The sequence below is a fragment of the Bos grunniens genome, chromosome 24 (assembly GCF_055505025.1).
Source record: "Bos grunniens cultivar Pamir isolate PY7600 chromosome 24, Bosgru_T2T1.0, whole genome shotgun sequence".
Lineage (NCBI taxonomy): Eukaryota > Metazoa > Chordata > Mammalia > Artiodactyla > Bovidae > Bos > Bos grunniens.
This window is the reverse complement of record NC_141188.1, coordinates 61,996,429-62,012,648: the sequence shown is the minus strand read 5'-3', so window position 1 is coordinate 62,012,648 and position 16,220 is coordinate 61,996,429. Positions and strand designations below refer to the sequence as shown.

At 51.4% G+C, this 16,220-nt stretch overlaps 1 protein-coding gene across 6 annotated transcripts in view; it reads left to right on the top strand.

Moving 5' to 3' along the window:
* Positions 1-16,220, top strand: part of RNF152 (ring finger protein 152) — a 122,569-nt gene that overhangs the window by 43,131 nt on the left and 63,218 nt on the right. Inside the window, exons 1-2 of one of the 6 annotated variants that reach the window (XM_086373685.1) lie at positions 463-593; positions 1,720-1,843. The exons of 1 other annotated variant lie outside the window; for it this stretch is intronic. The gene's annotated coding sequence lies outside the window, so the exon portion shown is untranslated. Of the gene's footprint in view, positions 1-59; positions 162-447; positions 594-1,719; positions 1,844-10,252; positions 10,884-16,220 lie in introns of those variants that run through there. 4 more of the 6 variants (XM_086373683.1, XM_086373684.1, XM_086373682.1 and 1 more) reach the window with 4 other exon arrangements.

The window sequence follows — 16,220 nt, the reverse complement described above, 5'->3', positions numbered from 1 at the left end:
CCCGCCCCGCGCGGTCCGGGCCCGCGCCGCGGACCGGCCCCCGCCGCCTCGCCCCGCCCCGGCCCGCCCCCGCCGGCGGAGCCCGGCCTCCTTCACACCTGACTCGGGCCAGCCCGGGTCCCGCGCGCGCAGAGAAGGGACCACGACGCGTCCCCGCCGAGGTTGGGCCCCTGGGGTGCGGCGGGGGAGGGCGGGCAGCTCTTCAGCCCGGGGGTGGTCGGCGATTCCGGACAGACAGACGGACAGTGCGGACCCGCGGGGGGTGGGGCTGCCGGGGAGGGGCGGCGCCACGGGGAGCGAGCCGGCCTCCTGGAGCCGGAGCCCGGGCGGGGACGCCACACGCTCAGGCTCGGAGCCGAGCGCTGGCGGCGGCGTCCGGCCCGGAGCGCGGAGGGCGGCCGGGCAGGTGGGGCGCCTCCCGAGGGGCCGCGCCGGGAGCGGGGGCTGCGGGCACCGCCGCCGCGCCCCCCGCGCCCGCCCCGCACGCGGGGCGCGCGTCCGGCCGAGCGGGGGTCGGGCGCGTGGGGACCCGGCGATGCTGCCGCCGCCGCCGCCTCTGAGGGAGCGCCCGAGCCCGCCGCGGGGAGAGGTCGGTGAGTTTCGGTTTGTTGCTCCGTTCTAACCCCCCGGGGTCGCGGGCGGCGAGGGGAGCGCCAGGGGATGTCTGCGCCCTCGCAGCGGCCGTCCCCGAGCTGGGCCAGCGGGAGCCGGGAGGCGCCTACGGGGACGCGGCGGGGGGCGTCTTCTGGACCCTGGAGCGGGGGGCAGAGCCACGGGGCGCGGGGGAGGTGCCCCCGGAGTGCGCTTCTCCGAGCGCGGGCGGAGTCGGGCCGGCGGCCGGGGCGGGGAGCGGCGCGCCCGGCGGCTCCGCCGAGTCCTCGGATGCCCTCTGGAGCCCTGGTCCTGGGAGCTGGTCTCGGGCCCGCGCCGCGCGCCCCTGGGGTGCACATGCGTGTGCGCGCGCCCCGGCTGCTCCCCGACCCCGCGCCCCCCGGGGATGCGCCCCTGGGGCGCCTTTGTCGAGCGCCTTGCCCGGCACCTGAAGTTGTCCCTGCGGATCCGGCCCCTCCCGGGAGGAGAGGCGACGGGAGAGGGCCAGATGTTAGGGGTCTTTTGTGCCGACCCCGCGCCCGGAGCACTCGCTGCGGGAAGGGCAGCGGCAGGACAAAGGCGGCCGGACCCGCTGGGCGCTGCCCGGGAGGCGGCCGGCGCCCCTCCCGCCGAGGGTGGGCGTGGGGCGGGGAGCGCCGCCCAGGGTGGAGAGAGGAGAGACCCAGAGCAGTGGGACAGCGAGCTGGGGAGGCGGCGGACCCGGCGCGGGGAAGGATGCTCGCGGCCGCGGCGCTGGAGTGTCGGCCTGGGCGGGGGCGGCGCGCCCCGCGCCCCGGCGTAGCCGGGTTTACCTAGGGCGTTTTGCTCATACTCCGCGATGCCGTCCTGCGCCTTCTCTTGTTTTTCTTTCCGAGGGGTTATCGTTGCTAGTTGAGGCTGTACCCCCGGAGGATAACTTAGGGGCGGGGGAGACTGCAGAGGACTGGGGGCGGTGGTCACTGAGCCTATAAAGACAATTAGGACGCGCTTCGGCGCCTGGGCGGCCCAGCCCGCCACACCCCCGCCGCCTGCACCGGCCGGGTGCCGCGCTCCGCCGCTCTGCCCGGGAGGACGCTTGCGTTTCTTTGCTGCGCGGGTCTAACCCTTACTGCGTGTATTTCACTGCAGGCTGAACAAAGCTCGGGCTCAGCTGTGCTTCCTGCTTGTCAGCCTTTTGCCTCCCAAACGCGTGCCATTTCCACTTGATGTCATCACGCAGAAGGGGGCGAAAGGGCCTCGGGGACAGATGCAGGTAAACCCCGATAATCCGCGTAGGCGCCTGGGTGTCCCCGGGTCGTTTGGGTCAGCGGTGTCTGCAAGGGGCGGCTCTGATGGTTTCCGCGTCACACCATCCATTCCTGTCTGTGTGGAGGAGAGGGCACCGCCGAAACTCCTGGTCTAGAGAAAGAAATTGCAAATGACTTTAAACCTTCCTTTTGAAGAAGTCATTGAGGGCAGGCTGCCTTTGGAGTTGTGTGAATTCCACTGGCTTTCCTTTAGGGCAGTTTTGATGTAATCGGCAGTTGTCTGGGAATGTGGGGTTTGAATATGTCTACTTTCCTATCGGTAGAAATACATTTTGGCTTCAGTCTGTAAATGGAATATCATGTGTTGAAAAGGTATCATTGTAAGGCTGATTATAAATTTGACCAGTGCTCTGTTAGGGCATTGGTCACATGTAGTAACCTTCTTATGAAATGCTGTCTCTTCCCCCATCTCTTCATTGTAATATTTGCAACAGCAGGAGGGATGTGCCAGCAGTTAAGTTACTGGGAGGTGGGTGGGAGGGCTGTTGGGAGAGCAGAAGAGAAGGGAAAATGGAGCTTCAGCGAAGTTTCCATTTATGTAGCCATGAACCACTAGGCCCTCAGTCTGCTTTTATCTCTAGGTTGTTGGTTCTTTTCCAAAAACTGTGGCCTCTTCTTTCCTTTCCAAGCATAGTTCTGTTTTGATGGCAACCTAACCAGACCTGGGGTTATCTTGATAAGGCTCTGTGAAAGCCTCACCTTCAGATGGCTCAGGACAGCTTGGTGTGGGTATTGTGTCCTGGAGGGCAGAGTCTGGGCGTCCTCCGGGAGAAGCAGGGAAGAAGAATGGATAGGAGTGGATCAAGATTTCTTCTGTAGGTGGAAGGGGTGGCGAGGACTGGAGGCCCGTGTGCTCTCTTACACTGCAGTCCCCGCTCGACATCTGTGGCACATTCTCCCTTCACCTTGCCCCCACCCCCGCCCAAATCCCTTAAAAAAATATAATTTAAAAACTTCAAAGATCTGTCGTTGCCCTCTAGGGTAATTTTGTTTGGAAAGGTGACCTCAAAAGATGTCGGTGATGCTGGCATTTTTTTCTTCTACTCAGAGTATTCAGGTATCTCTGGGAAAAGCAGATGAGTTTCCACCCTGTCCCAGCTGAAACAGAGACTTGTGCTCTGGAAAGATCAGAGGTGTAGTGGGGCTAGGGTAGAGGTATTTTGACAAGTGATTTTGATGTCAGCAATAATGCAGGGTGTGTGCCCAAGAGGAAAAGCCACGTGATGGGATAATAAGGAGTGTAATAATGCAATAGAAACAAAGGGTGTGGCTTTTTTTTAATAGAAAAAATAAATACCTCACAACATAGAATTCCACACGGGAAAGCAGCTGCCTGTACGTGTAAGCGCACGTCCAAGAGCAGAGCGCCCGGCTCAGGGCCCGGGGCTCGCTCTCACGGTGGTTTTCAAGCGAGTCTGGTAATATTCCTGGTCAAGCCTCACACTGATGCTTAACTTGTCCTTTTCAGGGCGGGCTCCCCACTCCCAGATGTGGGCCGTGGTGCATTTTAGTTCTTAGGTTGGAGGAGCCCTAGAGGTTACGAGACTGGCTTTGGCCTGCAGAGCTGAGTTCTTCCTACAGTGCTCATTTACTTCGTTTGGGAGATGTTTATCGAGGACCTGGTGGGTGCTGGCCTCGGCACTGTCAAGGGCCAGACTGGGGTGGGGTGTGGAGACGAAAAAGCGAACCCCCTCCAGGGAGCTTCCGGGTGACGGAGCGCTGCAGACCTGACTCGAGGCTCGGGGATGCTAGCGAGGCGGGGACAGAGCGGGGTCCTGGGCCTCTGAGGAGGCGGCTCGTGCGGCCATGCAGCCTCTGCCTGAGTGTTTCTTCACGAGGGTGCTCACTGCTTCACACGTGACTGGGCCTGTGGTCGGAAGGGGACCTTTTCTTCATAGTGTTCCAGCTCCTCTGCTGAATTCCATGCAGATGGTTGAATTCCCCCCTTGTTGGTGGCCGTTCTGTTTTCATTCCTTGCTCTCTCAGAGCTGCATCTCAGAGACTGTTAGTTGCCAGTCTTCATTGTTGGCGCCCTTTACATTTCAAGGTGTTATTTGGGCTGCACTTGAATTTTGAAGTAAATTCTGCTTTTCTGTCTTAGAAAACGGGGTGGAGTGGGAGGGGGACCTTGGCAGGTTTCGGTCTTTTTTAAGCAGTGAGGTGTCAGCAAGATAGGTTGGGTCACGCGGCCGTGACACGTACCTTCCGGATCTCAGTGGCTGAACACGGCTCTTTCTGTCCCACGCTCCGTGTCCAGCACGGTCAGCAGCTGGGCCTGCTCTTGGCAGTCCCTCAAGGACCCAGCTTCGTGGGGTGTGATCCTGACGGGGGCCTAGATGAAAGGTCCCTGCGATGGGGCAGGGGGCCCTGAGGATCTTGCTCTGACCAGGACATGGTCTGACCCGGAAGTGACTTGATGCTGCTTCGAGGACTCCTCCTGTGACCCCATTTAAGGGTAACCTGCTGCTCCTTGCACTGAACAGGGGGAAACGGGGTCTAGGTGAGCAGCACCAACAACCTTCCACAAGTGGCCTTGTGTGTTCCTACAAGGTCTAGGCTGGTGCGTTGAGAGTTACATAAGTGTAGATTGAATGAACAAATGGTATGTCTCTTAAAGAATCTGATCCTACCCAGACCTGTTTTTACTAATATGTTGATGTTCTATTTGCTACTAGGATTGCACATTGGTCATCAAATACCAAAGTGACAACTGTTTTCTCTTTTTGCCCGTTTTGAGTCGTGGTTTATTCTGAAGTGATGAGCCAGGAGGTGTTCCCAAGGCTGGTTCTGGGAGGTTTCTGTGCTGAGCGTTATGTAACAGAGAGGTGTAGCTCCCAGACTCCCTCTCCATCGCCATCTGCCTCTTGTCTAAGCCTTCCTGAGCTTGTTTGGAGCAGCTGAGGGTCAAAAAAGAGCAAGAGTGGGCCTGAATGAATCATCGGTTAGAATGTTTAGGGTTTGACATGTCCCTTTGGCATAAGTATGGAACTGAGTGAGATAGTGCTGCTTCTGGTCACTAATCAGGTGGTTGAGGTTGTCTTTATAGAAGGCTCTCTGTAGATGTGCTGCTGTCTGTGAGTTGCAAAGAGTCGGACGTGACTGAACAAAAGCGACTCTGCAGACAAGTGGTATGGTAAACTGGTCGCTGGCCCCGAGTCACAGTGACCTCGGACCTCGGTGTTGACTGAAAGTCCAGAGGCTGCTCTCCAGTCCAGCTCCCTTGAGGGAGTGCACCCACCGGGGCTCAGAAGTGGAGATGGGCAGGTGAGAAACCCGTGGGGGATCGGTGCAGATTCACCCGAGACCCCCAGGACCCAGCTAAGGGCGAGGCGCAGAGTGAGCCGCGGGGAATGAAGCCCTGGGGTCCCGTCTGGAAGGGTCTCTGGGAAGCTCTGAAATACATGTCTCGATCGTGTTTGGCCTCTGAGTTCCTACTGTTTCACCTTCACCGTGAAGTCGGCCATCCAGGTCGAAGACGCTGGTGGAGGGCACGTGACTGCTGGCACGGCGGGCCTCTGTGTCGTGGAAGCTGGAAGGGAGGAGGTGCTGGGGTTCCAGACCCTTCTTCAGGGCTTTGGGAGCTGCACCGTGTATTCCAGGATGAAATAAGGACTTGTTACATGGTTTAGGGTTTTCTTTTGCCAGTTGACTTACTGCCATTTTTAAGGACAGAGTCCTCCTCTGTAGATGGGACTTGCATTTCCTTTGGGTAGTTATTGAGGCCTGGGATTTCCTGGTGGAGCCCTGGTGTGTCTGCTGTGGTCTTGGAGCACATTCTTTGTGGAGTTTTGTGTGTGTGTGTGTGTGTGTATGTGTGTGTTGGGGGGGGCAGTGCTGGGGGATGTCTGTGGTCTGCTGGGAGTGCAGGGGTGGGTGGAAAGGATGCCTTATTTTCCACTTGACTTATAAATCCCTGCATGGCTTAAGCTCATTGCAACATCCTGCGTGGTAAAGGTTATTCTAACATCACATGGGCTTCCTGGGGGAGCAGGCTTCAGGCAAGGGATGGGATGATCAGATGCAGATGGGCTGCTGATGGGAGCGAAGTCGTGATGAAATGAAATCTGTGGACACTGTGTTCTGTGCTTGCCTTGTCTCTTTCTGTGCCCCCATCCCCATCTTATTCCCACCTACCAAAGGAAATGTCACTTTTCTGCCTCACTTTCATTAGTAAATCCAGATAACCACACATCATGTACTCCTCACTGAGGATCTGTAAGAACTGATGAGCTTTTGGTAAAAGCTTTGAGAGATACTGTGGAAACATATGCCGTGCAAATGGGGACCGTGGTTACTGACACTGGTGTTCTGCTTTTTAATAGATGCACTGGGCATCTTTAGTGACAATTCCCACATCTTCCTTGATTTCTCCCTCCCAGCTGAGAACTCTCACGCCTGGCTTTCCCACCCCCAACTTCCTGTCCAACTTTGACTTTTGCTGTGCCTGGCTTGAAAGTACCACATTAGCTGGAGTGGTTAGCCTACTAGTCCCCCCAAATGCTTTCCATAGCCTATTTCTTAATTCTGGAATATTCTGTGGCCTGCAGTGTCCTCTCCCACATGATACCCCATCATTAAAGGTGACTCAGCTCTTAACTCTCCTAAAAAGTTTAACTCCATCATTTTGGTTCATAGTGATCCTTGACTTCTACAGTGTCCTTTGGCAAAATTGCCTCTCACTTCACTCAGTATTCACTCATTCATTCTACCAAGGGCACTTGTCACAATTGCCCTGTATTATCACCTGAGATTGCAGTGTCTTTTTCTTTCTGTTTAGTTGCAGAGAGCAGAGACCCACTCAAGCTCGTGCACATAACGGGAGAAGTGTTGAAAAGACTTCCCAGGATGTCGTTTGTCATCCGACCACATATCACAAGTCATTGCTCAGCTGGGGGAGAGGGTTAGGGGTACAGTTCTTCCCAAGGGGTCTGTGGGCTGGCAGGTATAGAGACTGAGACAGCAGAATCTCAGTTCTCTTATAATTTCCTTGAAGATGAAGACTAGATGAAGTTTGACCCTATTTTGTATTGCCCACCATGTTTGCAGAAAGTAAGGGCTCAATAAATATTAAATCATTGATAGCAGAGAAATGACTTTGACTTATTGGGATAAAGGAATTATAGATGCTTTTGGCCTGTAGAATGAAAGGAAGTTAAGAAGAGAGAAACTAATTTTTAAGAGCTTCCCCAGCTTACATTAATAATGAGTAAGTGTTGAATTGGATTAGAGCTGCCAGCCTGCAGTGTGTGCATCCCAGTGGTCGGGAGGCGAACATGCGCACAGAGAGTCATCATTCTAACAAAATGAATTGTCATTGGTGGCCTGTTTTTGACGTGAGTTGGCCTGTTTCTTCCAAAACAACAGTAAAACAAACCAAAAAACCCTCTTCTTGTTGACGTACAGTCATAAGCATTAGAACTCGACACCCTCGCAGGCCGGCCCACAGTCTCAACGAGACTGGGTTTGAGTTTGATATGAGTGGGTGGCCCTTGCCCACAGCTGGCTACTCACCTGCCTCCTAGCTCACTTGTGGCTGTAAGTGCCTTTGGGAGAGACATCTAGCTTCCCTCACCTCTTTAGATTTTGGAATACTCATTCACATGATAGGAATGCTTGATCATTATGGATTATGTTATTCTGAAAGAGGAAATGTGTTCAGCTGCTTGGAGAAAATGGCCAAGAATACATTAACATAGTGTTCTCCGTTTGACGGGTAATGAATGGAATGGAGATAAATGTCTCAAAACCAAAGTGCTTAGTGTGATATTATTCTGCAGTTGTGTTGCTCTGTAGGTTTGCAGATTGCTTCCTTTGAGGTGAAATGAGATTGGAAGTGGTTGGCGATCATGAGGATAGATCTCTGTACTTTGTTTAGAGAATTTGCCCCTTTGTTGTGTGAGCCATGAGGATAACCATCATTTTAAGTGAGTAGCAGCTGATTCAGCCGTGCATTAGGGAGCCCTCGGTGACTGGGATGAGTGCCTGTCCATCTCCTCCTGCTCCATCACACTTCCCCTTTAGAAGCTCCATCTAGTCACCTATGGTGGTGGGTAAAGTAGCCTTGGAAACACTGAGCATCAGTAACTGAAACCTTATGTTAGGCATGGTTGTGTTTTAAATTTATCCAAATACTGAGTGTCTGCTGCTTGCCAGGCACAGTGCTGCTCTTCTAACTCAGATCCTTGCCTCGCCTTAGCTGCATGTGTGAGCTTAACTCATAACTGATCTGCTTTTCTGCCTTTTTTTCCCTTGCAATGGCAAAACTGAAAGTGGAGAGAATAAAAGAAATGTATCTGGTACTCTCCTCTGTCAGCTCTTGGCCTGTTATTTTATATATATATGTATATATATACATACATATACACCCACCTTCAGTTCAGTTCAGTTGCTTAGTCGTGTCCGACTCTTTGCCACCCCATGAATTGCAGCACACCAGGCCTCCCTGTCCATCGCCAACTCCCGGAGTTCACTCAGACTCACGTCCATTGAGTCAGTGACGCCATCCAGCCATCTCATCCTCTGTCATCCCCTTCTCCTCCTGCCCCCAATCCCTCCCAGCATGAGAGTCTTTTCCAATGAGTCAGATCTTCTCATGAGGTGGCCAAGGTATTGGAGTTTCAGCTTTAGCATCATTCCTTCCAAAGAACATCCAGGACTGGTCTCCTTTAGAATGGACTGGTTAGATCTCCCTGCAGTCCAAGGGACTCTCAGGAGTCTTCTCCAACACCACAGTTCAAAAGTATCAATCTTCGGCGCTCAGCCTTCTTCACAGTCCAACTCTCACATCCATACATGACCACTGGCAAAACCATAGCCTTGACTAGACGGACCTTTGTTGGCAAAGTAATTTCTCTGCTTTTTAATATGCTATCTGGGTTGGTTATAACTTTCCTTCCAAGGAGTAAGCGTCTTTTAATTTCATGGCTGCAGTCACCATCTGCAGTGCTTTTGGAGCCCCCTAAAATAAAGTCAGCCACTGTTTCCACTGTTTCCCCATCTATTTCCCATGAAGTGATGGGACCGGATGCCACGATCTTGGTTTTCTGAATGTTGAGCTTTAAGCCAACTTTTTCACTCTCCACTTTCACTTTCATCAAGAGGCTTTTTAGTTCCTCTTCACTTTCTGCCATAATGGTGGTGTCATCTGCATATCTGAGGTGATTGATATTTCTCCCAGCAATCTTGATTCCAGCTTGTGCTTCTTCCAGCCCAGCGTTTCTCATGATGTACTCTGCATGGAAGTTAAATAAGTAGAGTGACAATATACAACCCTGACGTGCTCCTTTCCCTGTTTGGAGCCAGTCTGTTGTTCCCTGTCCAGCTCTGACTGCTGCTTCCTGACCTGCATATGGGTTTCTCAATGGCCACCTTACTTGAACTTAATTCAGTTGCAGTGTTGAAAACATGGAGCTTTTGAAGCAAAATAGTTTGGGTTCAAATATGAACTCTGCCTGATGACCTTGAGCCATGGTCTCTTCACCTGGAAAACAGAGGTCAGTCAACCTCACTGAGTCACCGTGAGTACACGAGGCCATTCCTGTAAAGTGCTCAGCATGTCGTCCTGCACGTCAGAGCACTGCAGTGTGGCAGCTATTGTTACTGTTGCTGCTGCTAAGTCACTCCAGTCGTGTCCGACTCTGTGCGACCCCATAGACGGCAGCCCACCAGGCTCCCCCGTCCCTGGGATTCTCCAGGCAAGAACACTGGAGTGGGTTGCCATTTCCTTCTCCAATGCAGGAAAGTGAAAAGTGAAAGTGAAGTCGCTCAGTCATGTCCAACTCTTAGCGACCCCATGGACTACAGCCCACCAGGCTTCTCCGTCCTCGGGATTTTCCAGGCAAGAGTACTGGAGTGGGGTGCCACTGCCTTCTCCGAGCTACTGTTAAGGTCTGTTCTATTCAGTATTTACCATCCCCCAGTCTTGGTGCTGGATTCCAGAAATCTTGGGATGAATAGTTATGGTATAAACTCAAGGATCTCTGGAGCTAGCCAGGGAAGCACCCCCATCCCTATAGCTACGGCACTTAGGTGAGGATTTCTTGAGTACGTCGTGTTATTGGAGTCTGTCATTGGATAGTCTTTGTAAAGCTTTCTTAAATGGTGTGGTGTTTAAAATGACTTTCTCAGGAGGATGCTGAGGAGGCCGCGAGGATCTGAGGTAGCCCACGGGCTTTCCTTACAGGGCACCAGCTAAACGCCTTTCCCCGCTGGCCTCACTCAGGCAGGGGAAGGGCCTCCTGTAACATCCGCACCTGCCTTTGCTGGGGTGTGCTTCCTTAGGGGTAGGGAGACCCACCGACTCGGTTGTCCAGGACGAAGAGGGTACTTGGGTGGAAGGACTTATACTTTAAAAACCAGAATAGTCCCAGGGAACCTGGCACCAGTTGGTCACCCTACTTCTGGGTCCTGTCCTTGCTCCGTGGTTGTCGTTTGCATCCTGAAGCAGGCTTTGTAGGTCTTTCACGTCGTTAGAGACACGGCCGTCGGAAGGGAGTGGGCAGGAGAGAACCGGACGGGGGAAGGATGGAGAAAGCCGCCTGGCTGGCCAGCCTCTTTATCCAGGCATCTGCTCTTTGGATGGAATCTCATTAGCATTAGTATTACTTTAAAGAAGAGAGCGCTTTAATAAAGCCACGAAAGCTGGACAGTGTAAAGTTAGTGGAATCTTTAAAAATTTCCCCCTGGACAGTGGTGTTTGCTGTGCCCGGTAGGGCTGTTGCCCAGAGCTTGGTACATAGTCGACGTTCAATAAATATTTGTTGAAGGAATGCTGCAATCAATGTAATCTTCAGAAACAGCTTTGAGAGCTGGGTTCCAGTTCAGGCTGGATTTGAGGCTGGGCCCTAACTTGAAAATGTGCAAGCCTAGATCCGCTCTGGCTTCCTTAACGCGCTGATATCCCGAGTGCATTTGTTATATCTAGGAGCGTAGGTGCTTCTCGATTTGTCTCTTTTTCTTCTTGGTGGAAACACCGGACACCGGCAGGTGAGCTGCCTTGTCTTCTGTTGCAGCGGGATGCTTCTGGAACGTGCCCGTGTGTAAATGTGGTGGTGGGGTGGGCTGTGATGGGGGCATTTGTGTTCACAGTGCTTTCCTCCCAGAGGAAAATCCCAGAGATTGGGAGGGATTTCCTGCTGAGTCTGTTAATTCCAAGCGGGGGTTGGGAAGGGGACCAGACCTGGCCCCGTGATCCTGGGTGGCAGTGTCCAGGGCTGGGCTTCCGTTGGCCAGTGTTCGTCTTTCGGAATCTTCATTACTAATTTGGAGGGTTGGTTGGTGGCAACCAGATCAGGCTCTTAGATAAGCCGTAGATTTTTCTAGTCTTTAGCTGCGGCTTCAAGTGGTAATCCTTTGTTTTCTGTTTCTTCTTGAGAAGTGTTAACTGTTTATCTGGGGATGTTAGGACCTGCAACAAACTGCCAGAAACAGTAATTAGTCTGCTGGTTGCCAGTTCTGTAAATCTCAAGCACAGAACACCCAAGGGCAGTTGTCAGACGTTTACATCACCTTCCCATCAGACTCCCGTTTCATCATTGTGTACACTGAGAACTCATATTCCCTCATGTGCCTGATAAGACAGATTTCTTCATGGTTTCTTACTTCACCTAAGAAGAAGGTAAGCAGTTTATCTATGGAAGAGGAATCTTTAGGGAAACAGAACTCATTTACTAAAATTGTGTTTATTTCTACACACAAAATGCTAAATATTAGTTCAGACAGTTAGTGTTTCTTTGCAGAATCTATAGTTTATTTTTTTTCCCAACAGTGGATTCAGAGCTCTCAAAAATTAATTGTTCATACACCTTAAGTTTATATCAGAATAATAAGTAAAGTCTTTGAGAATTGCATCTCAGGCCAGTCATACTTACCTACAAGAGGTTCATTGACGTACAAGGAAAAATGTCTTTACTAAGAAGTTAAAAAGAACACTTTGGATTTGACTCCAGACTGATTATACCTTGTTTGTGAAATCTGTCCGTGCAGATGCCAAGCCCTGTCTTTAATGTACTCCTTAGAATAGCATCCTCTCGGGGTCAAGTCCAGTCTGCAGTGGAAATTGAAGAAGATGCTGTCCAGACAATTTAGAATTCCTTGTAAATTAGGAGGGCAGTGATAATCAATTTTGAAGTCTAGGCGTGATTTAGCCTCGGTCTTCTGGTTGATTCAGCTTTTGTTTTATTCCTTGTTCTTGACTGACTCGGAGAAGGCAGTGGCACCCTACTCCAGTACTCTTGCCTGGAGAATCCCATGGACGGGGGAGCCTGGAGGGCTGCAGTCCGTGGGGTCATACAGAGTTGGACACGACTAAAGTGACTTAGCAGCTTGACTGACTGCAGAAGGCGTCGCCATGCACGTCGGTTTCCACGTTTCGTGAACGTGGTCAGCATCAACTTCGCCAGGACCCTAGGTGCCTCCCCTCACCGTAGGAGGACGCGGTTCTGCACGGGCTGACTTGCCTCCGGGTTCTGCAGTCTGCTTCCTTCCCATTTTAACTTCTCTTTAGAGATTCTGACTTGAAAAGAAGCAGGTATCTTCCTTTTATGAGGCTTTTTAGTGCTAGGTGACTAGTGTCGTTCAGTGTAACCTATGGTACAGTTAGATACACTTTGTTTTCCCAAAGCTGGTCACGGAGAAAAATAAGAGACAACAGTTTGAGGGAGGAAGAATGTGAGTGAAAAGAACAATGAGGTAAATAATTGTGTTGGACTGTGGTAGTCTTAAAATTTTAATTTTAGCTTTAAAAATAAGAGCCACGGTTGTTCACATGGTGGGATTGGTTTGTGATTAATAGCATCTTGCCCAAGAAAATTGAAGTTGCTGTTAATAATCTACAAAACAACATGACAGCCCATCAGGTGCTTTTCTTCCCAAGCTTGGGTGGCTTCTACAGTGCGTTTTACGACAATTGAAAGACAGTTTTGGGGGGTGGAGGAGATGGCTATGGTACACATGTTTATTATCTGTTTCGGGTGAAGTGCTAAGAGCTTTAAGCATATTATTTGGGAGGGAAGTTTCCTAAGATTCTGGAAACTTCTGTAACTTCTTCAAGGTCACACAGTGAATTTACGCCAGAGCCGGGGTATAAACCCAGGAGGACTCTTCTGGGGAGCTGGGAGCGACTCTCGATGCTGGGATTCAAGACGGGAAGAAGCAACACTTTCCTGTTTTAACCCAACGGGCTCAGTGCAGTGTAATTTAGGAGGAGATCTGCCTTCTGCCCTGTCCTGTCCTTGGGAACAAGGATGGACGCGTTTGGTCAGCCATCTGCCTGAGTCAGTTGCATGTTGGCTTGGCGGCAGCGTGGTTTGGAGGACTCCCCGACAGGTCTTGTTGGGAAATTTGCAGTGAGGTTTCTGGCTATTACCTGACTTTGCCCTGTGCTAACAAGTTCCTATGGAGTCTGACGGTGGGAAGTGTTTCTCTAGAGACCACTTGACTGACAGCCCGTGTGTATGGCTGGGAACTTGAGACTTTCATGAATACATTGCTAAAAAGCATGGAACAAAAGGCAGTTTTTGGTCACCTTCCTCTCCTAGTTCTTATTTTCCCCCCCAAACAAAAAGGGAATAAATCATATCCGTTCGTATTGGCATCCCTTTGTTTTTTCGGTTCCCTTTTTCCTGGAACCACTTTTTTTGTCCACCCCTCCCTGCCAATAAAAACACAGCTTTCTGATGGAAAACCATGAGTATATGCTTCCTTCAAGACATCTTTCCTGTTCCATTTGTCCTATGGATTCTCCTCCAACTCTCTCAAGCAAAATTAAATTTTCCTTCCATTTTCCCCTAAATCCCACTTATCCCCATATCTGATAATTCTATATATGCTTGACTCACCCGCTCCACTGTGAATTCTTTGACTGTAGGACTTTGTCTTGTTTAAGAGCTTGGGTGAGTGAATGGAGGAACCAACAAGCAGCAGATGAACAGACTATCGATATGTGGATTTGCTGGGATTGGTGAGAGTGTGTGGTAGTGGGAAATGGTGGGAGATCCAAGCACTGATGTGCATGCAGTTCTGACAACTGGCTTGATGCTTACCAAAACAGCATTATTGCCGTTTGGGGCTGGTTCACTCTGTTGTGGGGAGACCGTCCTGTGCCCTGGGGGACGCATCCCTGGACTCTGCCCACTAGGTGCCTGTTGCCCAGTTATAGCAACCACGGATGTCTCCAGACGTTTTTGCGTGCCCCTTGAGAGTCAGAATCGCCCCAGTTGACACCCGAGGTCCTGGGTTACTTTCTGCATGGAGGCGGGGCCCCGTGACTGGTTCTCACCAAGAGGGTGTATGTGGGAATGAGAGGTGTCGAGAGGCGGGGTGTTCCTGCCCCTCGACTCTCTTCCTGGCCTGCTGGCCAGCTGCAGGGGGCCGGGGAGAACCGGGAAGCCCTGGGGTACGGGGGAGTCACAGGGGGAAGGAGCCTGGGTCCTGAATGACCATGTGGAGCAGAGCCTCGTGTGCCAGGCTGCGCTGGGCTGCAGTGTGAAGACGTTGAACCACACGGCATTAGCCAGGGAGGCCTGGGGCATGTGTTTCGGCAGTCAGTCTACCTTCCCAGGGGAACTTCCCCGGCGGCTCAAGGGTAGAACAGTCGGCCTGCGATGCGGGAGCCGTGGGTTCAGTCCCTGGGTCGGGAAGATCCCCCGGAGAAGGAAATGGCCAACCACTCCAGTATCCTCACTGGGAAAGCCCATGGCTAGAGGAGCCTGGTGGGCTGCAGTGTGTGGGGTGGAAAGAGTCGGACAGGCTTAGCCACTAAACAGCCGTACCCACTGCCTCCCTAACCTTCCCTGACGCTTGGGATTGTGTGGGGCAGCCGTGCCAGTATTCCAGGTAGTGAGTAAAAGCAGACACTCTAACCGTGGACAATGAGAGTTTGTTTGTTTATTTGTTCTTGTGAAGGTAACATCAGTCTTACTGCTAAAATTCTTTTGCTTTCTAAAATTTATCAGAAAACAAGAGGGTGATAAACGTGGATTTATTACTCTACCAGTCTAATAATTCTGACCTGTGAATAACAAGCAGCCCTGAGCTATAAATATTTTCAGTAAAAAGTAATAAAACATCAGATGTCCCAGCAGTTCTCATTTCCCCAGGTAGGAATATGTGTCTGCAACACAAGTTCAAGTTCAAATATTTGTGGCAATTTATGTTTACTACATCTTCCTATTTGGGGGGGAAATGACAGATGTTGATACCCCGTAGTCACAGCTGTTCCCCACCGTTAGTAAGTAAATCTCTATATGGTGTGATGGACTTTGAAAATGGACTCACATATGCTTCTGCGCTGCTGAATCTGGTGGAGTAGTGTTCTTTAAAAAGCTGAACCCAAAGGCTCGCTTATCAGACCAGAGTCGGCGCCCCGTACCAGATTTCCTCTGAAGCCGCTGATTGGCTCGCTTATCAGACCAGAGTCAGCGCCTCGTACTAGATTTCCTCTGAAGCTGCTGATTGGCTCGCTTATCAGACCAGAGTCAGCGCCTCGTACTAGATTTCCTCTGAAGCCGCTGATTGTATTTGTGGTGTGTCTACGTGGAGCTGCTGTCCGGAATGCGTAAGTCAGACGGTTTCCTTTGGCACCCGTCTGGATGACAACAGCGGGCTTGTTTGCAGGACACAACGGCAGATTGTGGGTGAGCCCTTCGTTGGCTGAAGCCTTTGTTTGGAGTCAGTGGTCTCCGAGCCTGCCCTGTTCGCAGTGTTCGGTCCACTGTACAAAGAGCCACCCCGGTGAAGGTCACCTGTCCTGTCAAGCAAACACTCCCACTCAGCAGACAGAGCAGATTTGGCTTGATGACTTTAAGATGGTAAAGTCTCTCTTTTTTCTAGAAAAAATCTTAAGAACCAAATATTTTTGATTCTTCTGTTTTTCATCCCTTATATATAAAACATTTTCACAATAATAAGACTAAGAGTAGCTAATACAGTGTTTTGGTCATCTGACGCCAATAGACGACTCATTGGAAAAGTCGCTGATGCTGGGAAAGATTGAGGGCAGGAGAAGAGGGCCCAGAGGATGAGAGGCAGTGAACATGAACTTGGGCAAACTCCCGGAGATGCTGAAGGACAGGGAGGCCTGGCGTGCTGCAGTCCATGTGGTTGCAAAGAGTTGGACACGACTGGGCGACTGAACCACAAGCTGATACAGCTGGCACTAATTCTGTGCTGGGCTCCTAAGTGTTTTGCATACAGTATGGGCATCATTATTACAGTAGTCTTAAGGGGAAGCTACTATTAATATCTCTAATTTAATTTCTCCATTTTCAAGAAATTGGGGCGCAGAAAGGCTAAGTGATTTACCCAGGGTCACGAGAGGAGTCA